The 26,583-nt window shown below is 33.7% G+C and overlaps 1 protein-coding gene across 1 annotated transcript in view; it reads right to left on the reverse strand.

The window, feature by feature from the left end:
* KIAA1549L (KIAA1549 like) overlaps positions 1–26,583 on the reverse strand; it is a 1,927,305-nt gene that overhangs the window by 954,206 nt on the left and 946,516 nt on the right. The gene's annotated exons all lie outside the window — the stretch shown is intronic.

The following is a 26,583-nucleotide window of genomic DNA, read 5'->3' on the forward strand; positions in this document are numbered from 1 at the left end:
GTTGTGTAGGTTTAGTGGGACTATGTGATGAGTGTGGTGTGGTGCAAGTGTTTACCTTCTCCTCTTGACTATCAAGTTCAGTCTTGGTTGGATAGAGCTTTACCTCCAGTTTGGCTAGATAAGTGCATCTCTCACAGGTTGTACTGTTGGGTGGTAGGAGGAGAGGGTTGTCTGTGTACATGAGGCAATTGCTACATTGTCCCAAGATGGCCAGATTAATCAGATAGACAGGAGAGAACACTGGGAGCTGACCCTTGGACATGTCTGAATAAGAAACTATTTTCCTCTAGACAAGTGAGGAAAGTGATTACAAGAGCTATTTTTCTCTAACCAAGTGAGGAAAGTAAGTACAAAATCTGTTTTCCCCTAGGAAATGAGGAAGTTAGAGTGCTGTAGTAATTTTTAGCTTATTTCGTGCTTACAACAAGTTCTGAACAAGTGCTGAGCATGAATAAGCAAATTCAAGTGCTAAAACTAAGAATCTGTATCTGAACTAGACTAGTTACAGGAAAGAAACAAGTGCAAATGCGGGCTTTTAAATCAGAAAGTTGAGAGAGATGGAAAAATTGCCCAAATGGCCAATAACAACAATTTCTGGGCCACAACCACTCCTTATGTGGTAGACAGGTTACCTAGTGCTTACCAGTCCCATTGATAAGCTAGCAGGCATCCCTCCAACAAGAAAAGCTTGGGGGCCTCAGAAGCTTACAAACAGTCCTGGATACAGTAAATCTGTATCTGGACTAGACTAGTTACAGCAAAGGGGGGGGGGGGCAAGTGCAAATGTGTGCTTTTAAATCAGAAATTTGAGATAAGTGGAAAAACTGCCCAAACGGCCAATAACTACACTTTCTGGGCCAGAACCACTCCTTATGTGGTAGATAGGTTACCTAGTGCTTACCACTCCCACTGATAAGCTAGAAGGCTTCCCTTCAACACAGAAAGGCTTGGGGGGGCTCAGGAGCTTACAAATAGTCCTGGATACAGAAAAAATGTATCTGGACTAGACTAGTTACAGGAAAGGGAGGAAACAAGTGCAAATGTGGGCTTTTAAGTCAAAGCTGAGAGAGAAGGAAAAACTGCCCAAACGGCCAATAACTACAATTTCTGGGCCAGAAACCACTCCTTATGTGGTAGATAGGTTACCTAGTGCTTACCACTCCCACTGATAAGCAAACAGGCTTCCCTCCAACACAGGCATGCTTGGAGGGCTCAGAAGCTTACAAACAGTCCTGGATATAGCAAATCTGTATCTGGACTAGACTAGTTACAGGAAAGGCAGGAAACAAGCATATTTTTTTGTTACAGTTAAGCAGAACACAGGAGACTCTAGCATTTTTTTTTCTTTTTTTGTAAAATAAAGGGAGAGAGGAGAAGCAGAAGATACTTCAAGGTTAGGAAACTAAGTGGGGTGGCCTTCTCAAATGTTCTCTCTGCATTAGGTAGAATGAGTTAATGACACTAGACTGGGAGGAGTGTCCCAGATCAAATGTACATTAGGGGCAGGCAACTGCAAAGCCATCAAGCATAACAGCAAGACACCAACAGGGACAAGACACCAACAGGGAGGGAGGGTGGGGAACAATACTACAGCTATTAGCCTACACTAAAGACAGTAAATACTACAGAAATGTTTATCATAGCAGAAGAACAGCAGTGATCCACAAAATGAAAGTTTTAAACAGATAAAGGAGCAAGGAGCCTCTACAGAATGCTTTTAACTGCAAACAAATCAGTTATATGATACAGTCCTTGGCAGGAAATCAGAACAAATAGGTGCTTAACAAGTAGAGAAAATTTCCTGTTAATACCTTTCACACAGTGAAACTAGCTAAAAAGCTTTACAAACATTGTGACAATAAAAACCTTATTTATCAGGCCCTGTAAGGCAGACAATTTTAGTTTAACCATGCAAATTAGTTAATAGCAATAAAATACAGTAAAAAGTATGCAGCAGGCAATAAAAAGTGCTACATATAAATTGCTAGAAGCAATAACTAGTAAAAATAGGAAAAAAAAAAACAGGATACTTATTGTTATATATCTCAGATCAGAGTTGTAGTCAATGCCCCTCCTCCACTCGGCTCAGTGTGTATAGACTGATACTTAACTATCCACATTTTCCATTCAGTATATAATATTTAACAGAGTCAAAGTCCTTATTCAACTAAGCAAAAGCAAAATCTACTCATATGCCATTACCTACTGCCTCTGATACCATTCCAGTACCAGTTTCCAAAAATTCAATCCATTCCTAGTGGCTGGCACTCTTCATTTACAAAGGCACTGTCTCCAGCCATGTGATTCATCCAAACAATTTAATAGTCTACATGCTAGTCATTTCTACATCATCTTGTCCACTCAAAGTCAGAAAAACTTACAGGTCTGTGATTCTGTACATTACATTAAAACTTACAGGTCTGTGATTTTGTACATTACATTAAAACTTACAGGTCTGTGATTTTGTACATTACATTAAAACTTACAGGTCTGTGATTTTGTACATTACATTAAAACTTACAGGTCTGTGATTTTGTACATTACATTAAAACTTACAGGTCTGTGATTTTGTACATTACATTAAAACTTACAGGTCTGTGATTTTGTACATTACATTAAACTTACAGGTCTGTGATTTTGTACATTACATTAAAACTTACAGGTCTGTGATTTTGTACATTACATTAAAACTTACAGGTCTGTGATTTTGTACATTACATTAAAACTTACAGGTCTGTGATTTTGTACATTACATTAAAACTTACAGGTCTGTGATTTTGTACATTACATTAAAACTTACAGGTCTGTGATTTTGTACATTACATTAAAACTTACAGGTCTGTGATTTTGTACATTACATTAAAACTTACAGGTCTGTGATTTTGTACATTACATTAAAACTTACAGGTCTGTGATTTTGTACATTACATTAAAACTTACAGGTCTGTGATTTTGTACATTACATTAAAACTTACAGGTCTGTGATTTTGTACATTACATTAAAACTTACAGGTCTGTGATTTTGTACATTACATTAAAACTTACAGGTCTGTGATTTTGTACATTACATTAAAACTTACAGGTCTGTGATTTTGTACATTACATTAAAACTTACAGGTCTGTGATTTTGTACATTACATTAAACTTACAGGTCTGTGATTTTGTACATTACATTAAAACTTACAGGTCTGTGATTTTGTACATTACATTAAAACTTACAGGTCTGTGATTTTGTACATTACATTAAAACTTACAGGTCTGTGATTTTGTACATTACATTAAAACTTACAGGTCTGTGATTTTGTACATTACATTAAAACTTACAGGTCTGTGATTTTGTACATTACATTAAAACTTACAGGTCTGTGATTTTGTACATTACATTAAAACTTACAGGTCTGTGATTTTGTACATTACATTAAAACTTACAGGTCTGTGATTTTGTACATTACATTAAAACTTACAGGTCTGTGATTTTGTACATTACATTAAAACTTACAGGTCTGTGATTTTGTACATTACATTAAAACTTACAGGTCTGTGATTTTGTACATTACATTAAAACTTACAGGTCTGTGATTTTGTACATTACATTAAAACTTACAGGTCTGTGATTTTGTACATTACATTAAAACTTACAGGTCTGTGATTTTGTACATTACATTAAAACTTACAGGTCTGTGATTTTGTACATTACATTAAAACTTACAGGTCTGTGATTTTGTACATTACATTAAAACTTACAGGTCTGTGATTTTGTACATTACATTAAAACTTACAGGTCTGTGATTTTGTACATTACATTAAAACTTACAGGTCTGTGATTTTGTACATTACATTAAAACTTACAGGTCTGTGATTTTGTACATTACATTAAAACTTACAGGTCTGTGATTTTGTACATTACATTAAAACTTACAGGTCTGTGATTTTGTACATTACATTAAAACTTACAGGTCTGTGATTTTGTACATTACATTAAAACTTACAGGTCTGTGATTTTGTACATTACATTAAAACTTACAGGTCTGTGATTTTGTACATTACATTAAAACTTACAGGTCTGTGATTTTGTACATTACATTAAAACTTACAGGTCTGTGATTTTGTACATTACATTAAAACTTACAGGTCTGTGATTTTGTACATTACATTAAAACTTACAGGTCTGTGATTTTGTACATTACATTAAAACTTACAGGTCTGTGATTTTGTACATTACATTAAAACTTACAGGTCTGTGATTTTGTACATTACATTAAACTTACAGGTCTGTGATTTTGTACATTACATTAAAACTTACAGGTCTGTGATTTTGTACATTACATTAAAACTTACAGGTCTGTGATTTTGTACATTACATTAAAACTTACAGGTCTGTGATTTTGTACATTACATTAAAACTTACAGGTCTGTGATTTTGTACATTACATTAAAACTTACAGGTCTGTGATTTTGTACATTACATTAAAACTTACAGGTCTGTGATTTTGTACATTACATTAAAACTTACAGGTCTGTGATTTTGTACATTACATTAAAACTTACAGGTCTGTGATTTTGTACATTACATTAAAACTTACAGGTCTGTGATTTTGTACATTACATTAAAACTTACAGGTCTGTGATTTTGTACATTACATTAAAACTTACAGGTCTGTGATTTTGTACATTACATTAAAACTTACAGGTCTGTGATTTTGTACATTACATTAAAACTTACAGGTCTGTGATTTTGTACATTACATTAAAACTTACAGGTCTGTGATTTTGTACATTACATTAAAACTTACAGGTCTGTGATTTTGTACATTACATTAAAACTTACAGGTCTGTGATTTTGTACATTACATTAAAACTTACAGGTCTGTGATTTTGTACATTACATTAAAACTTACAGGTCTGTGATTTTGTACATTACATTAAAACTTACAGGTCTGTGATTTTGTACATTACATTAAAACTTACAGGTCTGTGATTTTGTACATTACATTAAAACTTACAGGTCTGTGATTTTGTACATTACATTAAAACTTACAGGTCTGTGATTTTGTACATTACATTAAAACTTACAGGTCTGTGATTTTGTACATTACATTAAAACTTACAGGTCTGTGATTTTGTACATTACATTAAAACTTACAGGTCTGTGATTTTGTACATTACATTAAAACTTACAGGTCTGTGATTTTGTACATTACATTAAAACTTACAGGTCTGTGATTTTGTACATTACATTAAAACTTACAGGTCTGTGATTTTGTACATTACATTAAAACTTACAGGTCTGTGATTTTGTACATTACATTAAAACTTACAGGTCTGTGATTTTGTACATTACATTAAAACTTACAGGTCTGTGATTTTGTACATTACATTAAAACTTACAGGTCTGTGATTTTGTACATTACATTAAAACTTACAGGTCTGTGATTTTGTACATTACATTAAAACTTACAGGTCTGTGATTTTGTACATTACATTAAAACTTACAGGTCTGTGATTTTGTACATTACATTAAAACTTACAGGTCTGTGATTTTGTACATTACATTAAAACTTACAGGTCTGTGATTTTGTACATTACATTAAAACTTACAGGTCTGTGATTTTGTACATTACATTAAAACTTACAGGTCTGTGATTTTGTACATTACATTAAAACTTACAGGTCTGTGATTTTGTACATTACATTAAAACTTACAGGTCTGTGATTTTGTACATTACATTAAAACTTACAGGTCTGTGATTTTGTACATTACATTAAAACTTACAGGTCTGTGATTTTGTACATTACATTAAAACTTACAGGTCTGTGATTTTGTACATTACATTAAAACTTACAGGTCTGTGATTTTGTACATTACATTAAAACTTACAGGTCTGTGATTTTGTACATTACATTAAAACTTACAGGTCTGTGATTTTGTACATTACATTAAAACTTACAGGTCTGTGATTTTGTACATTACATTAAAACTTACAGGTCTGTGATTTTGTACATTACATTAAAACTTACAGGTCTGTGATTTTGTACATTACATTAAAACTTACAGGTCTGTGATTTTGTACATTACATTAAAACTTACAGGTCTGTGATTTTGTACATTACATTAAAACTTACAGGTCTGTGATTTTGTACATTACATTAAAACTTACAGGTCTGTGATTTTGTACATTACATTAAAACTTACAGGTCTGTGATTTTGTACATTACATTAAAACTTACAGGTCTGTGATTTTGTACATTACATTAAAACTTACAGGTCTGTGATTTTGTACATTACATTAAAACTTACAGGTCTGTGATTTTGTACATTACATTAAAACTTACAGGTCTGTGATTTTGTACATTACATTAAAACTTACAGGTCTGTGATTTTGTACATTACATTAAAACTTACAGGTCTGTGATTTTGTACATTACATTAAACTTACAGGTCTGTGATTTTGTACATTACATTAAAACTTACAGGTCTGTGATTTTGTACATTACATTAAAACTTACAGGTCTGTGATTTTGTACATTACATTAAAACTTACAGGTCTGTGATTTTGTACATTACATTAAAACTTACAGGTCTGTGATTTTGTACATTACATTAAAACTTACAGGTCTGTGATTTTGTACATTACATTAAAACTTACAGGTCTGTGATTTTGTACATTACATTAAAACTTACAGGTCTGTGATTTTGTACATTACATTAAAACTTACAGGTCTGTGATTTTGTACATTACATTAAAACTTACAGGTCTGTGATTTTGTACATTACATTAAAACTTACAGGTCTGTGATTTTGTACATTACATTAAAACTTACAGGTCTGTGATTTTGTACATTACATTAAAACTTACAGGTCTGTGATTTTGTACATTACATTAAAACTTACAGGTCTGTGATTTTGTACATTACATTAAAACTTACAGGTCTGTGATTTTGTACATTACATTAAAACTTACAGGTCTGTGATTTTGTACATTACATTAAAACTTACAGGTCTGTGATTTTGTACATTACATTAAAACTTACAGGTCTGTGATTTTGTACATTACATTAAAACTTACAGGTCTGTGATTTTGTACATTACATTAAAACTTACAGGTCTGTGATTTTGTACATTACATTAAAACTTACAGGTCTGTGATTTTGTACATTACATTAAAACTTACAGGTCTGTGATTTTGTACATTACATTAAAACTTACAGGTCTGTGATTTTGTACATTACATTAAAACTTACAGGTCTGTGATTTTGTACATTACATTAAAACTTACAGGTCTGTGATTTTGTACATTACATTAAAACTTACAGGTCTGTGATTTTGTACATTACATTAAAACTTACAGGTCTGTGATTTTGTACATTACATTAAAACTTACAGGTCTGTGATTTTGTACATTACATTAAAACTTACAGGTCTGTGATTTTGTACATTACATTAAAACTTACAGGTCTGTGATTTTGTACATTACATTAAAACTTACAGGTCTGTGATTTTGTACATTACATTAAAACTTACAGGTCTGTGATTTTGTACATTACATTAAAACTTACAGGTCTGTGATTTTGTACATTACATTAAAACTTACAGGTCTGTGATTTTGTACATTACATTAAAACTTACAGGTCTGTGATTTTGTACATTACATTAAAACTTACAGGTCTGTGATTTTGTACATTACATTAAAACTTACAGGTCTGTGATTTTGTACATTACATTAAAACTTACAGGTCTGTGATTTTGTACATTACATTAAAACTTACAGGTCTGTGATTTTGTACATTACATTAAAACTTACAGGTCTGTGATTTTGTACATTACATTAAAACTTACAGGTCTGTGATTTTGTACATTACATTAAAACTTACAGGTCTGTGATTTTGTACATTACATTAAAACTTACAGGTCTGTGATTTTGTACATTACATTAAAACTTACAGGTCTGTGATTTTGTACATTACATTAAAACTTACAGGTCTGTGATTTTGTACATTACATTAAAACTTACAGGTCTGTGATTTTGTACATTACATTAAAACTTACAGGTCTGTGATTTTGTACATTACATTAAAACTTACAGGTCTGTGATTTTGTACATTACATTAAAACTTACAGGTCTGTGATTTTGTACATTACATTAAAACTTACAGGTCTGTGATTTTGTACATTACATTAAAACTTACAGGTCTGTGATTTTGTACATTACATTAAAACTTACAGGTCTGTGATTTTGTACATTACATTAAAACTTACAGGTCTGTGATTTTGTACATTACATTAAAACTTACAGGTCTGTGATTTTGTACATTACATTAAAACTTACAGGTCTGTGATTTTGTACATTACATTAAAACTTACAGGTCTGTGATTTTGTACATTACATTAAAACTTACAGGTCTGTGATTTTGTACATTACATTAAAACTTACAGGTCTGTGATTTTGTACATTACATTAAAACTTACAGGTCTGTGATTTTGTACATTACATTAAAACTTACAGGTCTGTGATTTTGTACATTACATTAAAACTTACAGGTCTGTGATTTTGTACATTACATTAAAACTTACAGGTCTGTGATTTTGTACATTACATTAAAACTTACAGGTCTGTGATTTTGTACATTACATTAAAACTTACAGGTCTGTGATTTTGTACATTACATTAAAACTTACAGGTCTGTGATTTTGTACATTACATTAAAACTTACAGGTCTGTGATTTTGTACATTACATTAAAACTTACAGGTCTGTGATTTTGTACATTACATTAAAACTTACAGGTCTGTGATTTTGTACATTACATTAAAACTTACAGGTCTGTGATTTTGTACATTACATTAAAACTTACAGGTCTGTGATTTTGTACATTACATTAAAACTTACAGGTCTGTGATTTTGTACATTACATTAAAACTTACAGGTCTGTGATTTTGTACATTACATTAAAACTTACAGGTCTGTGATTTTGTACATTACATTAAAACTTACAGGTCTGTGATTTTGTACATTACATTAAAACTTACAGGTCTGTGATTTTGTACATTACATTAAAACTTACAGGTCTGTGATTTTGTACATTACATTAAAACTTACAGGTCTGTGATTTTGTACATTACATTAAAACTTACAGGTCTGTGATTTTGTACATTACATTAAAACTTACAGGTCTGTGATTTTGTACATTACATTAAAACTTACAGGTCTGTGATTTTGTACATTACATTAAAACTTACAGGTCTGTGATTTTGTACATTACATTAAAACTTACAGGTCTGTGATTTTGTACATTACATTAAAACTTACAGGTCTGTGATTTTGTACATTACATTAAAACTTACAGGTCTGTGATTTTGTACATTACATTAAAACTTACAGGTCTGTGATTTTGTACATTACATTAAACTTACAGGTCTGTGATTTTGTACATTACATTAAAACTTACAGGTCTGTGATTTTGTACATTACATTAAACTTACAGGTCTGTGATTTTGTACATTACATTAAAACTTACAGGTCTGTGATTTTGTACATTACATTAAAACTTACAGGTCTGTGATTTTGTACATTACATTAAAACTTACAGGTCTGTGATTTTGTACATTACATTAAAACTTACAGGTCTGTGATTTTGTACATTACATTAAAACTTACAGGTCTGTGATTTTGTACATTACATTAAAACTTACAGGTCTGTGATTTTGTACATTACATTAAAACTTACAGGTCTGTGATTTTGTACATTACATTAAAACTTACAGGTCTGTGATTTTGTACATTACATTAAACTTACAGGTCTGTGATTTTGTACATTACATTAAACTTACAGGTCTGTGATTTTGTACATTACATTAAAACTTACAGGTCTGTGATTTTGTACATTACATTAAAACTTACAGGTCTGTGATTTTGTACATTACATTAAACTTACAGGTCTGTGATTTTGTACATTACATTAAACTTACAGGTCTGTGATTTTGTACATTACATTAAAACTTACAGGTCTGTGATTTTGTACATTACATTAAAACTTACAGGTCTGTGATTTTGTACATTACATTAAAACTTACAGGTCTGTGATTTTGTACATTACATTAAACTTACAGGTCTGTGATTTTGTACATTACATTAAAACTTACAGGTCTGTGATTTTGTACATTACATTAAAACTTACAGGTCTGTGATTTTGTACATTACATTAAACTTACAGGTCTGTGATTTTGTACATTACATTAAAACTTACAGGTCTGTGATTTTGTACATTACATTAAACTTACAGGTCTGTGATTTTGTACATTACATTAAAACTTACAGGTCTGTGATTTTGTACATTACATTAAAACTTACAGGTCTGTGATTTTGTACATTACATTAAACTTACAGGTCTGTGATTTTGTACATTACATTAAAACTTACAGGTCTGTGATTTTGTACATTACATTAAAACTTACAGGTCTGTGATTTTGTACATTACATTAAAACTTACAGGTCTGTGATTTTGTACATTACATTAATCTCACTTGCCTTTTTAAACTGGCACAATATCCAACCCTTTCCATTCCTGTTGGAATAGCACATAGTCAAACTCTGTTGTATTAATGATCAAATACAATAAGAGTCCCCTTTACTCCCACAGCTCTTTTGATTGCAGGTATGTTATTTGTCTTATCTGCATTATTTATGTTTACTTATTTCAAGACCTTTAGGGTATTGAAACTTAAAAATGATGCGGCAGTGTATATATCAATGTTTATTTATTTCTCTTAACAGTAGTTATTTTAAGCTGCTTGTGTAAACCAGTTTGCATAGCTTTGACTAAAGCTTTCAATAAATTCTTATTTTTATTTCTGCTGTTTTCCTATGTGTGATCTATTGTTATGTTATTGCATTTCATAGTTTTTTAAGTAGTTGTACAACGTTATCCTTGATACTTAATGCAAGATGAATGCATTTTTCCTTTCTGTCCGATTTGATGTTACTTTTTGCTTTGATTGTATTCTCCTCAAATCCTCATTAGGCAATTACTTTTGATGAAACATGTCTTTAATAACATCCAGCATGCTGGCATCATACAAAACTAAATGTTTTAAAAAATCAACCCATCTATGGCAAGATGGACAGCAAACTGGCTGAAAGACCGAACCCAAACAGTGTGACCTGAAAGTGCATCATCTGAAAGTATGAAAGTGACCAGTGGTGCCAGTAGGAGGTGGCAAAAGAAGCAGACAGCATACCTTACTGTAAGAGTGCCACCCTTACTCACCTGAGAACAAGCCAGATGAGGCTGTGCAGTTATAGTGCTTAGCACTGGTAAGCAGAGAGGAATTCAGTGACTGGAAGACTACAATATCAGGCTCAGCAAAGTCGCAATGGAAGCTCCCAAAGGGGATAGGCTAGGCCTCCCCAAGACAGGGAATCTGGCCAACTGTCTCCTAATTCTCAACAGGTTCTCAACAGGTAAAGGAGAGCTGATAGACTGCTATGTATATTCCAGTTGCTTAGTCTTCCTGGCTAACAGGTTTCTGCATTCAGGAAATGAAAGAAAACCTGTTTTACTTGGTGCCTTTCTGCTAATTGCTTTGTATTGGCTATAAACTGAATACTCTATTATAATTTGACCTGAGAGTGGAAGAACAATTTGTTCAGCATTGCTACACTCAGCTTTGCTTTGCTTCCCTACTCTAACCCCAATTACCCACCTACTCCTATTACTCTACTATTGCACTTTCTATATACATATTACACTTGTGACTCATATTCCATAACCCTCCCAAACAATCTATTACCATACAAACACCCTGTTTCTTTTTACTTAATTCCTAACTTTCATTTAATCTTTTAGTACCATCCCAACTACCTTTCTCCCTTCTCTGTTCTTTATATCCCTCCTGGTGACAGTACAGCTATACTGAAAGATAACCTACATTGGATATTCATAACAATTCCACAAGAAATAATGTCAATTAGTTGAACATAAACTCTAACTCCCCTACATCTTGCATGAAGAACTTAGTATCAGACCCTAGCAAATATACAACCTCAGTTACAATGTCTGCCTGTCTTAGCGATCAACTCACAATCTATACAACCAGACATCTCACAAATCCACTTAAACAGCATGATAATAAAACAACATGCAACCTTTCCAAGTTTTACTGGTCTATAGTTTTTAGGATAGCTTGCAGGTTCACTAGAGTAGGAGTATTGTTTTTCCTGCTGTTAACCACGCTGGTGTCTGTTCGGGATAGATATATATATATATATATATATAAATATTATATATATATATATATATATATATATATATATATATATATATATATATATATATATATATATATATATATATATATATGATATATATATAATACAGATAGATATACAGTTCTTACTCGTGGTTAAATCTTCATGTAAAGATGTTAATACTTTTAGCCAGAAGTCAGGTACTGCATCTGGTCTTGGGGTTTTCCAGTTAGGAGCTTTTCTTAATTTTGTTTCAATCTCTCTGGCTGTTACTTCATCCCATTTCATATACTGTACATTTGAACAACTTATTCTTTTTTTTACTTCTTCTACCCATTTAGCATCTTATTATGTTCCACCGGATCTTCATAGAGATTTCTCCAAAATGTATCTATTTGTTCTTTTCTGGTGTTATTTCAATTCCTTTTGCCTCATTTCCCAGTTTTCTTTAAAGCTTTTTGGGGTCATCAATAAATTGCTTATTTTGTACTTTTTGTTTATATTTCTCTGCATATTTTCTAAGTTTTTCTACCTGTGCAGATATTTTTAGTTTATTTGTGATAGTGCACAATAGATCCTGATCTGTTCTGATACTGCACATTGCTTTTATCACGTGTCTTTCTGAGTATTTTTGTTGATCTGTTCCCTCTTGTATACTCTTCTAACAGTGACATGTCTTAGTTCGATACTTCATGATGGCATTTCATTTTCCTCCTTCCTTTCACTTGCTAACTTGTGTTCTTGAAGTAAGATTTTATCCGTTATTAATTTAGCTGCACAGCATACCTCCAAACCATCCCAAATGACTCAGTTTTTACCCAGTTTTCGGATCCAAATAATGGGGTGCTACGATTCCTGAGTGGCACCCCTTCATTTCCGACTTTTTTCCCTTTTTTTGAAATTTTTTGTTTTTGTTTTTTTGAGCTGACGTCATCACTTGCTCAATGACGTCAGCTCCATCAGCCTGTCAAAATGGTCAAAGGCACACATACATTTCCAGCGTTTGATTTGAATGGATCTGCAAGCACAAAGGAAACTAGCTTTGGCTCAGGACACTCATATTTTTGATGGATGTATTTCATTTTCACCCAGGACGCTCGTATCACTCGTCACTTGTATTTTGCACTTGTATTCTGTTTTGGCCCAGGATGCTCATATTCTGAAGTGTGTGTGTGTGTGTGTGTGTGTGTGTGTGTGTGTGTGTGTGTGTGTGTGTGTGTAAATGCCCCCAGGTAAATACACCTGGTGACTACAGATAGTCAGGCTCAAACCCTGTACCTTGGGTACAGGTAAAAAGAGCCTAAAGTCCCTAGCCACCACCACTTGTGAGTTTATGCCTTATATTTTTGTTCTGTTCCTCATTAAATTTGTGGTTTTCATGGTTTTTGAGGCAAATAACTGAAGGATTGAATTCACTAAATAATGACAGGCATTTGAATTTCAGACTTCATATTCTTCAGAAAATAAATGGTAACACAAAACTTTTTATTCCAGCAATTTTCTAAGTTTATAAGATCAGTATTTGAAATCTGTCCCTATTTTGGTGCTGCATTCCCCCATTATTGGCTTTGTCCAGGTTTTTGTGCTAAGAGGTTGAGAGTTGTGGTGAGAAGTGAGAACTGAATTCATTAAATGATAGCCATTTAAGTTGCAGTCTTCCTATCTTTTAGGAAACTCCTGATTTGGCAAAGTGATATATTGCTCTGACTGTAGTGCACAGGGTCCTGAATTCAAGACCAGACAGTGAAATGCATGGTGGTAACAACATTTTATTCTAGCAACTTTCCAAAATGATACAAGCAATCTTTAAAATGTGTCCCTAGTTTTTGGCCTTTTGCCCCCCCACCAAAAAAAAAAAACTGAAATTGAAAATAAGTGCAAGAAGCTGTGCAAGATGTCTATGGCTTACACTACTGTCATTTTATATATATATATATATATATATATATATATATATATATATATATATATATATATATATGTGTGTGTATATAATATATGTATATGTGTGTGTGTAAGAAGACTTTTATGATGGAAATGTTTTGAATTGGGCAGTTTTGTCATTATTGGTTCATGCATTTTGTTTCATTGCCTACTGGAAAAATGTTCAAACAATAAATGTAAAATGAGTTCTAACTTAAGTCTAACAAGTGTGCTTTATTATTATACAAGGAATATAATTTAATAAAGTCAGGAAGGTGTATCAAAGAACGCATGTATGTTTCTTGTTTTGTGTGCAAGGGGCCTATGATTTGAAAACAGCCCAAAGGTAATCTTTATCCACCACTGGCCAATTGCATTTTCTTTGGATGTGGTGTGGGTTTCAATGCTGTTTCAATGAATGTGAGTTTCAAGGGCAGAGAAGTTTTCATGCCAAGTCTATTTTCATTGTGAATGTGAGACAGTATTACTTTGTTTAGCAGATATCTATTAGTGTTTTTGCATTGTGCTATAAAATGTAAAAGTAAAATCCAAAAAATCCAAATAATCATTGTAGAAGCAAAGCAGTATGCACACATTAGTGTTTATGGTAAATGGGGCGAAATGCCCAGGTAATGGGACATTGGAATGGCTGCAGGGGGACTCTGGTGCCATATTTTTGCTGTCTGTTCTTTAGTTTGCGTTTGAACATTGGTACCCCACAATTTCATCAGAGTGGGCAGGGTTACATAAGTATGTATGCAAATGTTATGCTAATCAGCGTACAGATTTGAACCTATTTTTTCATGGGCCTTGTCCAGATTTTTGATGTTTCCAGGTTGAAAGGTATGCTGCACAGTAATATATCCTATTTACATCTGTTATATACCATGAAGCTCTATGAACAATCCTAATTACTGTGTTCATTTGTTTTATCAGACTTCTAACTTTTTGGATTTTATTGACTTTCTGTAGTCTATTTCTTTCATTGATATTAATATGTCTGACCATCTGCATTAAATCAAGCAATTCTTCTCTTGGATCATTTTCTTCTAAACTGAGAGCACATTCTTCATTCTATACTTCCTGCGGGCATTCTATAAAAAGCTCCAGAAAATCTCTTCAGTTCCATCCTGTGTCATCTGCTTGTTTTTCATATGGGAGTTCACTGGCCTATCACTCTATATCATTGACTGCATCAGAGTTGTCACAGTTTCCTTTTCCTTCACTTGCTGTGCAACTCCAACTGAATATTTGTACTGGTTTCCTATGGAAGGTTCCAAAGTATCTTCACATAGCAACTGACCAGATGTCTCCTGCTCCACTGGCTTCTCCTTAATTTGCGGGTCCATTGCTCTATCCTGCTGTGATGTCTTCAGGGATTGATTTTCTACACTAAATCCTTCACTTCCCTGTAATTCATAACCTCAGTTTCTATTTCTTTAATTTCTCCATTGCTAATCCTCCTTTCTACTTTTCCTCTGTTTTATTTATTTTTTTTTGTTTTGTTTTGTAAAATTTTCCATGTCTGGATGCCTGTGTCTGTTTTTCTCTTCACATATCTTTGGTCCTGTTCTTTTTGTATTGATTAGTGCTGCTTTCTCCTTTGCATAATTGTATCATATTAAATCTTTTTCTTTCCCATATCCATATTTTTTCTTCAGATGTCTCCTGCTCCTCATTTATTTTCCTTACTTGGAAGATTCGTTGTTCCATCATACTGTGATATAACCTGTATTACACTTTCTACACTAAATGTTTCACTTCACAACTATTCCATAACTTCAACTTCTATTTTTGTTTAAATTCCACTTTACTAATCTTTTGTTCTACATTCCCTCTTTGTGATCTTGTTTTTTTTGTATCATAAAATTTTCCATATCTGGATATATTTGCCTGTATTTCTCTTCAAATATCTTTTTGTATTGATTAATTTGGCTTACTCCTTTGCATAAATATTGCACCATATCAGATCTCTCGTTCTTTCTCATGTCTACATTTCTTTTTTATGCCTTTCAAAAGTCTCTAGATTTTGTCCTTTATATTTTTACACTTCACCGGTCGCTTCTTTTTTCTAACGACCCAAAGTTTTTTGATCTATATAATATTTTTCATAAATCCACTGTATTAAGGACCAAACATTTTTATCTGAAGCTTCTGACAGTTTTTTTGTGAAAGTATTTTTTTTCCTTTAATTTCTCTCTTAATATTTTTATATATCGTCTGTTTGGAAATTCTGGTCTTCTTGCATAATAGTAATGATACATAATTTCTTTCTTACCCTCAGTAGTCCACTCTATCTTCTTTATGGCTCTGGAATTGATGCCGCCAAGGTTTATAATCAATTAGAAGAAAACCCAATCATGGCAATAGAACAAAAGGGTAAGAAAAAAAAGTCATATGGAACAAAGGATCATTTGTTGTTAAATAATGTCATAACGGACAACTATAAAAAGGGGAAGAATCTAAGTATGGCATGAATAGACTACAAAAAAGCATTTGACAGTATCCCACATTCATGGATAAAAGAGTAATTAAAATTGTATAAGATACACCCTACACTGGTCAATTACATTACAGTGACCATGAAACAGTGGAAAACCACTTTGCAGTTAAGTCATGATAAAGAACAAATCATTTCTCCAGAGATAAAAATTCAAAGGGGGATATTCCAGGGTGACTCTCTGTCACAGCTGTTCTTTTGTCTTGCCCATAACCCATTAGGCTGTCTACTTAACAGATTACTTCATGACTACAACAAAATGTAAAGACTTCTCATCTTCTTTTTGTAGATGATTTAAAACCATATAGCTCATCAGATGAGGAACTGAAAGCACAACTGCAAGTGGTCAAAGCTTTTTCAGATGATGTAAGAATGTCATTTGTTTTTGGTAAATGTGCAAAAGCAACCTTTAAAGCAAGAAAGCTGCAGCACCAAGAAAACATCATTTTGGGACAGGAATTGATATAAAAGAACTTGAGCAAGAGGGAGTGAATAAATATTTGGTAATTGATGAAGGATCAACAATAAAACATGAGCAGATGCAAGTAAAACTTAGTAAGGAATATTTTACAAGATTAAAATTAATACTAAAAATAGCTTTGACATCTAGAAACAAAGTCCAAGCTATAAACCAATCTGCTTCTCCTGTCCTAAGTTACAGTTTTGGAGTGACTGACTAGCCCCAAAAAGTGCTGCATTGCTTGGATAGGAAAACAAGAAGGATGCTTCATGCTCATCAAATGATTTATAAAAATCATTGTATACCAAGACTATATATTCCTGTTCTGGAGGTGGTATGGGCCTCCTCGAAATTGATTACATCTATAGATCTGCAATCATGGGACTGCATTCATATCTGCTGACCTCACAAGACCCAAATGTAGTGAAAGTTTTGGAACATGAGAATAAATCTAAGATAACTTCTCTGCTTAGTTTAGCAGAAGCATATCACTGTCAAGAGGGAATGGAAATCAAATCAGAAGTAGATAAAAATCAGGCAGCAACTGAATGCGTCAAAAATCAAAAGAAAGAATATGAGATGAAGGATCAGATGAGAAGGCAAGAAATGTGGAAAATGCATAAATAAGTTGCAAGTATAAAAAACTCTTGGAACAACCTCATGTTGATCAGGACTGAACACAGGAATGGTCAACGAAAGGTGAATTTAAAGGGTCTATATTACCAGATCAAATGTTTAAGTTATCAAACACCTAAACATCGAACTGGTAATATCGAAACTAAAAACCACAAATAGCGTAGGGTAAGACTCCCGTTGGCCACAAAAAAAACAACTTTAAACCCAAACAAAGGAGGAGGCTTCACCCCCCACACCCCCCTTAACTAAATAGTGTCTATATCATCTTGTCGAAAGACTAAAATGTCGAACGGCAATATGATCATAAATGCTGGACATTGAAATTGTTCTTGTGGGGGGCTGTGCCTCTCACACCCCCCGCTAATTATATATACCAACTCCAAGATCGAACTACAGTGAGAAAAGGGCAAATTACCTGATCCTCATTGTACCACAATCCCGCAACACTTTCGATGCATGGCATTTGCGATAATATTGCCATTCGACATTTTCAAAATTCGATAACGTGAAGTAGACCCACTAAATATACCAACTCCGACATCACTCTACAGTAGACAAAATGGCAAAATCCAGCTAACGGCCAAGGGCTGTTTGCATTTTTTTTTGCTTTCAATATTACCAGTTCGATGTTTAGGTGTTCAATAATCTAAACATTTGATCTAGTAATATAGACCCGAATTTAAACCAAAAGATGAAAGGTAAATTTTGGTGGCCCAAGATGGTGGACTACGTACACATTGGTTTACAAAGTCACACTGAACATGTGGGAGAAACAGACAAATATAGATTTTGTAAACAGAATTGGAAGCAGTTGTGCATCTTGTTGCTGGTTGTAATACAAATGGCAGAAGGACTGAAAGGCATAATAATGTGGCAAGACTGTTGCATTGGGGATTGTGCAAACATTATAAAATTAAAGTAGTTGAAAAATACTGGAAACATGAACGACAAAGCATTATAGAAAATTATTGATAAAGTTTATATCACATGGGATCAGCCATTACCAACAGTTCAAAAAAATAGATGTGAGAAAACTAGATATAGTAGTCTATGAAAAGAAGACAAAAGTAGAATTGATCATTGAAATTGCTACATCCAGTGATTACAGTGTCTTACTTACAGAGAGCCACAATGTCATAAAATACCAGGATTTGCAAGCAGAAATGATACCAATGTGGAGAGATACCCAGACAGTTCAAATAGTAGTAGGACCAATGCTGTGTCTTTCGGCTTATCCCGGTTAGGGGTCACCACAGCAGAACTCCAGTCCGCTAATGTTTGGTAGTGGATTTTTACATGCTGAGTTACCAGCACTGACGCACAAACTTCAACTAAGGCACGCCCATTCACGCATACCTCCACACAGAAGACGCTCTACCTGAGAATCGAACGGGATAACGTCTTGCTGTGAGGCCTTACAAAAAGGAATTTACAGTCATACTTATATATGTTACTGATACATGTAACTTTGTATGTATTGTAGAAAGAGTCATTAATGGGCACATTGCAGGTGCTGCAAAGAGCACTTCTGGCAAACAAAGATTGAAACAATACTAATTTCATGAACTTGAATCATACTTTGACTTAGGAATGAGGTCCATTCCCATCATGGTATTACAAACCCAAAAGATTTGGAGAGATTAAAAAAAGACAGACATCTCACACATCAACTTAAATAGCATGTTTATAAAACAACATGCAACCTTTCCAAGTTTAACCCAGAAATAATCATTGCTACCTTATCATCTATTAACCTGAACTTCCTCAAAATCATCCCCTTGGATGATTCTGTAAATTAATTCAGTACAACTTTCCTGAATATCCTAAATAGCTTTATACCTCCTAGAAGGAAGAGACTAAAAATAAATACAATTTGGCTATCCAAAAAGAGCAAAATGCTGATGCAGGACAGAGAATAAGTATGGAAAGAATGTCAAACATATAAAACATTACAACATCTTGAAAACTAATGAATGCTTTGCAATTATACTAAAAAGGAAATTAATGAAAACTAAAAATTATACTATAATAACTTTCAGAATAATGGTAAACATGATCCTAAAAAATTCTAGACAACCGTTAAAGAAATCTTGCATCCCGGCCATAAATTTAAACCTAACCCCTCTCCCAATGACTCATCACTCGAAACTGCATTATAGTTGAACTCTTATTTTATAGATAGTGCACCATCTCTAATCAAGGAATCCCCAACATCTAATCCTATCTCTGCTCAGCAGCCACGTGTCAGCACATACACTTTTACCTTCAAACCTGGGCCCATATCCTATATAAAATTACTCTTAAATAAACTCCAACCATGGTCTACTTCAGCTGATGACCTTCCAAGTGAATACTTTAAAATAACAACCGATAGCATTGCCCACTCTGTCTCAATCCTTATAAATAGGTCAATCCAGGAATCCCACATTCCATCTCTCTGGAAAAAGTCACATATTATCCCTCTGCACAAAGTAGGAAATTTAACAGACATTACTAAATGTAGACATATAGTAATCTCATCCCCTCACCAAAATCCTTGAAAACTGTATTCAGAAACAATTGTTCAACTATCTCCTGCAGGAAAAACTCCTATGCCCATACAATATGGCTTCCATCCTTCCCATAGTACTAACACTGCACTTCTAACCTATATAGATACTGTTAATAAACTTCAGCCAACGCTCGAACCAGGAATATGTACCAAATAAATTTATTTCACTGCAAACTAATCAACAAAATATCAACAAAATAAGCACTTTTTTCAAAACAGCCAATAAGTTTAACATATGACTGCCAATCCCCCCAGTGAATCTCAAGCAATTTAAAGCTATACAGCACAATTCACGGAACTCCTGCAGTCACTATATAGTGTTGAAGACAATATTTACTCACATAAATGTTAAAATATGCAAAAAATACATAAAATACATTACATACATAAAAATGAAAACACCTTCAGTCCATTACAAGTTATTATCTTTCTAGGGCTTTGAGTTTCAATAGACAAGCTATTGAAACATGTTCATTCTAACCTGGTAAGTTATTTGTATTCAAGAATAGTTGCCAGTATAATTCACATTTCTCTAGTATCAAAGCCCATGGTCCACCCCTTTCATTTGGAACTCTTTGTTCTATTGCAGTGAATTTAAAAGCGTGACCAAGGTTATCATTTATATGTTTGAAAAGAGCGTTAGTTTCTTTTCTTCTTTTAACATCATACAAATGTTCATAAATTCTAACTCTCAATTTCTGCTCATTTTTTCCTATATAAAACACAGGCATGACATACACTGGGCACAGTAAACAGCTCCACTTGTATTACAATTACATCTTCTGTTGAATCTAATAAGTATGGTGTTCACTGTTAACTTGTCAATGATGAGTATATGCCTACAATAACATCTGCATTTGAGTATATACCTACAATAACATCTGCATTTATTCATACCACCATTCTCCTCGGTATACAATATTAAGTCTTTCTCCCATCAAATCCCTTATCTGTCTCTTATTATTTAATATGAACCAGTCTTCCCTGAGAATAATTTTCAATGCTTTACTTTCATGGCTGTACATAGTGATAAGTGCATTTTTAAAAAGTACTTTTACATTCTTTTTGCATAAATCAGTGTTTCGTTACTGCTGACAATGTATCATAATTAACAGGTGTCAGTTCATTTAATTTGTTGATTTCCATCATCAAGTTATCAATAAATTGTATTGGATAACCTCATTTCTTGAACATATCTCTCTACAATGTACATTCATCCAAAACATTTCATCTAATGTTAGGGCAGGTCAGATAAACTGCAGTTTTACTATAGCCTTCTTTTGATTAAGTAGACATGCACTGGCAAAATATAGGAAATAGACTATGTTGGTTTCTTACAATTTTTTGAGAGGAATCATTTATTGGCAGGATACGTCATTAACCATATGTCGAAATATGCTGTGTATGTTTCATGGACTTTACTTGTAAATGTTAAGAAAGTTGTAGTTTGGTTCAAATATCCTATAAAATGAGTAACTTCATCTCTGGCCCCATCCCATATGATAAAAACATTGTCTAAAGAATGTGTATAAAAATTACATGATACAAAGAAATCAAAGTTAAAAAGGTACTTCTTTTCCCAGTGTATCATGACTACAGTATGTTTGCAAAAAGGCCCTCGCATGCTGAGCCCATGACAACATCTTTACACTGTAAGAATAGTTCTTTTTCAAACAAAATAAAATTACTTTTTAAAACAGTTTCCATTAAAATTTCATGTAGTTTGATATTTTTCTGTGTTAATCCTTTTTTATACAAATACTCCATAAACCATATGACCCTGTCTCATGTGGGATGACTGTATATGAATCCTTTACATTGATGGTTATGCAAATATACAAATCTTTATATGGTAACCTATTGATCTCCTTCAGAAACTCCCAGGAGTCAAGACAAACATGTTTCTCCTGTGATACCAAACCTTTTAACTTCACATTCAAGTATTTTGCCAATGGGCTGGTGATGGAACCCTGAGCACTGGGGGCTTCAAATATGGATGGGGCCATGGGATTAGTTACATTCAAAGTTAGAATCTACAGTTGTGATAATTTTATCAATAAAAGGATATTCTATGCTTCTTCTAATTCTACTTCAAATGTCCTCATTAGGTTACTCTCGGCACTCCATTCTGTGGTTCAAAAGCTACATATCCATTAGGTATCAGCCAGTAAAATGGCACTCTACCCTCTCTCCATACCTCCCATTCACTGGCAGTGTACCACAAGGTTGTATCCTTGGTGTCCTCCTCTATAACATTCTCATCAACACCCTCCACAAATCCATGCAACAGGCCTCCCTAATACAGTGTGAAGATGACCCCGTACTCATCTGCACATCTCACAATGTGGCACACCTCCAAAAAATTGCTCAAGAAGATTTTACAGCAACTGAAACATGGCTTTGTAACTCACAGCTCATGATCAATCCTAAAAAAAAAAAATACTTTTATCCCCAAATCCCACTCCCATGAAAAAACAAGTCTTTTGATAATACAATCATTGAAGTAATTTCTCATAGCAAATTGTTAGGGATGATAGTGAATAATTTTAAATCTTACCTGCATATGCAAAACTGCATAAGAAAAACTCATCATAAACTAGGGGTGCTTTATAGAGCCAAAAACTTTCTCACCTACACAACTAAAACTACACTTGGCCACTAACTTATCTCTTCCCCACATTTCTTTATGGTGCTCCCATCTTTACTAACTTTCAGGCATCACAAAAATCTAAATTTAAACAATGCTATATCAAAGTTGCTAAATTTGCAGCAAATACCCCTCTCAGAACCCACCACAGTACAGCATTAAAATGTCTAAACTACCCCACCAACTTACATATACACAGCTTCTTACCACCTATAAAATTATCTGGAATCCATCTGCTTGTCTAGCACTAAATAAAACATTATTTCAATAAGTTGCTGAGTGATATGCATGATAGAGGGTTATTGAGTGATGCTTTATTTAATTAATTGTATGTTGAAAACCCTAAACTACCTATGTTTTATGGCATACCGAAGCTACACAAAAGTGTCAGTGACCCACCAATGAGACCCATAGTCTCTGCTAGGGGGGTGAGTCACTGAACCGTTGTCTAAGTATTTGGAAAACCAACTAAGACCTATTTTGGAAAAAGTCACTACTACTTTGAAAGATACTAATACCTTCCTTAAGCAACTTTATGAATGGTCATCAGGTCATTTGCCTAAAGGGACTTGTTTTATAACGCTGGATGTTGACTCATTGTTTACTTCTATACCTCATGATAATGGAGTGAATAGTGTGAAATTGTTTTTAGAAAGTTTCTCTAATTATAGTATAGAAAAAAATCAAGTTGATAAGTGATTTATTGATGCTAGTATTAACTAATAACTTTTTTATTTTTGACATCAAGTTATATTGTCAAGTAAAAGGAGTAGCGATGGGTACTCCCGTCGCAAATACATATGCTAACATCGTGTTGTACATGTGGGAAGAGAGATTTGTGTTACCTATATCTAACAGTTTTAGACAACATATTAAATTTTATAAGCATTTGGTAAATTACCTTTTTATAATATGAGAAGGTAGCCAAGGGAACTTTTGCAACTTTTTTACATACATAAATAACAGTACTTCATTTTTGAAATTGAAGTATGATGTTTCAAGTCATCAGATTGCATTTTTAGATGTTTTATTGCAAAAGCATGAGAATGGAGAAGTACAGAGACGTGTATAAGAAAGAAGTTAAGCGTAATAACTATTTACATTGTAATAATATGCACCCCCTCTTCATGTTTGACAACATTGTAAGAAACCAGATGCAATGGGTGGTTAAACTGAATACTACTGAGGATAGACTAGACTACCAGTTAAATAGTGTAGGTGCAGATTTTATACATAGAGGGTACTCTAAAAGAGATGTATATAAAGCACGTAGAGAAGTTAAGCAGTTATGCTTAAAAGGAAAGGTTCAGCCCTATTTTAGTGAGACACACCAATCTGATACAAGTTCACAATTCAAAACAAACAAGACAAAATGTCTGTTAACATATAATAGGAACAATGAAGCAGTTAAAATATAATTAGAAAGCAGTGGACAATTTTACAAGATGTTCAAGGACTAGGCGAGATAGTTACAAATCCCCCTTTATTTGGTTATAAACGCAATAGTACATTGAAACAAACATTATGTTATAAAGAGCAAACAAAGAGTTTTTTTTTAGTGGGATAGGAAATAAGCATGGCACTTACAGATGTAATAATTGTGTTTATTGTAAACATTTATATACAGATAAATCAATAAGGCGTCCAGTAACAGGGAAAGAATTTATTTTAAATGCCTATGAGAATTGCAATACAAGTAACTTAGTTTATTTAGCTAAGTGTGAGTTGTGTGAGTGTTACTACGTAGGAATGACTAACAGGACAGTTAAGGAACGTATAGCTGGTCACCTTAGTGAAATTAAGCGTAAAGTCACTACTAATGCACTTAGTAAACATATTAGAAAAGGGTGAAGAACATAGTTTCAAATTTATGATTACAAAAGTAATTTATAAGCCCTTGAGGGGAGATGAAGAGATGAAATGGATATTACATATGAGAGCCCATATACCACCCGACCTAAATCATTATTTTACTTTAAACCCTTATTTGAAGGTGTTACATCAGAAGGTTTAAATGTTTGTCATGTGACTATAATTAAATATTTAAGCTGTGTGTATTTTATCATATTCGCCTGAGGAAGCCTTGATGGTGAAAGTTTTGACTTTGTGTCAGAAGTTTTAACTTGCGATTTTAATAAAAGTTTCTGAGGGTTTCCAGTGCCTCTTTTCTTGGACTTCGGTTGCTTCTGTACTGAGGACTGGTTCACAACCAACCTGCTGATTTTTTGTGGACACATACACACACACACACACACACACACAGACACACACACACACACACACACACACACACACACACACACACAAGCACACACGCACACGCACACACACACACACACACACACACACACACACACACACACGCACGCACACACACACACGCACACACACACATACATGCATACACACACACACACACACACACACACACGCACGCACACACACACATGTCCACCCACCCTCTCTCTCTCTTGCACTCCAGACTCCTTGTTTTCCTCCAGTTGTGATGTTCTGAAGCTTTTGGCTTAATCTATGCAGATAACACATGTAGACAATAACCTATCCTTCAACAAACATATATCCAAGGTGGTAAGGAAATCCTTCTATGCTGCTCAACTTATAAGTAAGTGCATGGCATCTATGTCCAGAGAAGTCACTGTACCACTATACACAGCCCTAATATGATCCATCATTGAGTATAATGCCCCTTCAGTATGTATCTGACCAGACACATGCAGCAACTGGAATTTCTGCAAAGATTCCTTACAAAAAGAATACAAGGCATAAAAATAATGTCCTATGCAGACCGTCTCAAAGCCTTATCTTTACACTTGGTCTCATACAGACTACTGAAAAATGATCTATGCCTGGCATACAAGGCATCCTTAGAGCCCATTCTGATGAACTTTTTGCACATCTGCAAAACAAACTACTAGTTCTAAAGATTTAAATTTTCATTTCAACATAAACAGGACATGTTGGATACACAGGTATGTAGATCCGAGAATTCCCTTTTTCTTGCACAGGCTCCACATTCACATGAAACAAAGTCCCCTCCTAAACCTATTTAAGTGTAATTTGAACCACTGGATGGGAAATCAAAAATTCACCCCTGGTCTGGTGCCCACATCTTTGAGGGACAGAGGCAGTCAGTAAATCATGTAACCAAGAATCACCTCTATATAAACGTCTAAAATATAAATTGTGGGATACATTTGGGTTGCACGGCTATACTTATAAAGGCCTTAGTGGGCATTTGCCAAGTAGACACCTATGAAACTATGATTCTTAGTTTCTGTGTTGGCTTGTTCATGCTCTTTTTGCCACTGACCTATGGGGAGAGGGTGATAACATTAAAGTCTACTTCTTTTCTATGTATTTCCCAAGAACATATTTTAATTTTGTATTTGCTCTAAAATAGTACAGTTGTTGCTCCCTCGTGTCCTTTATGATTACATCTGGGAAATTTTTTATATTAAGACACATCAGGATATCCAAAAGCAAGCGCCACCCGTCTTGTGACAGACAACCATATAAAACTAGAACTCTTATTTTTCAAGAAATAAATGTTCTTGTAAATCGAGTTGTGAAGAAGATGAGATTTAAAAAAATGAAACAAACA

The sequence above is a fragment of the Protopterus annectens genome, chromosome 17.part0 (assembly GCF_019279795.1).
Source record: "Protopterus annectens isolate FY-2018-M chromosome 17.part0, PAN1.0, whole genome shotgun sequence".
NCBI lineage: Eukaryota > Metazoa > Chordata > Ceratodontiformes > Protopteridae > Protopterus > Protopterus annectens.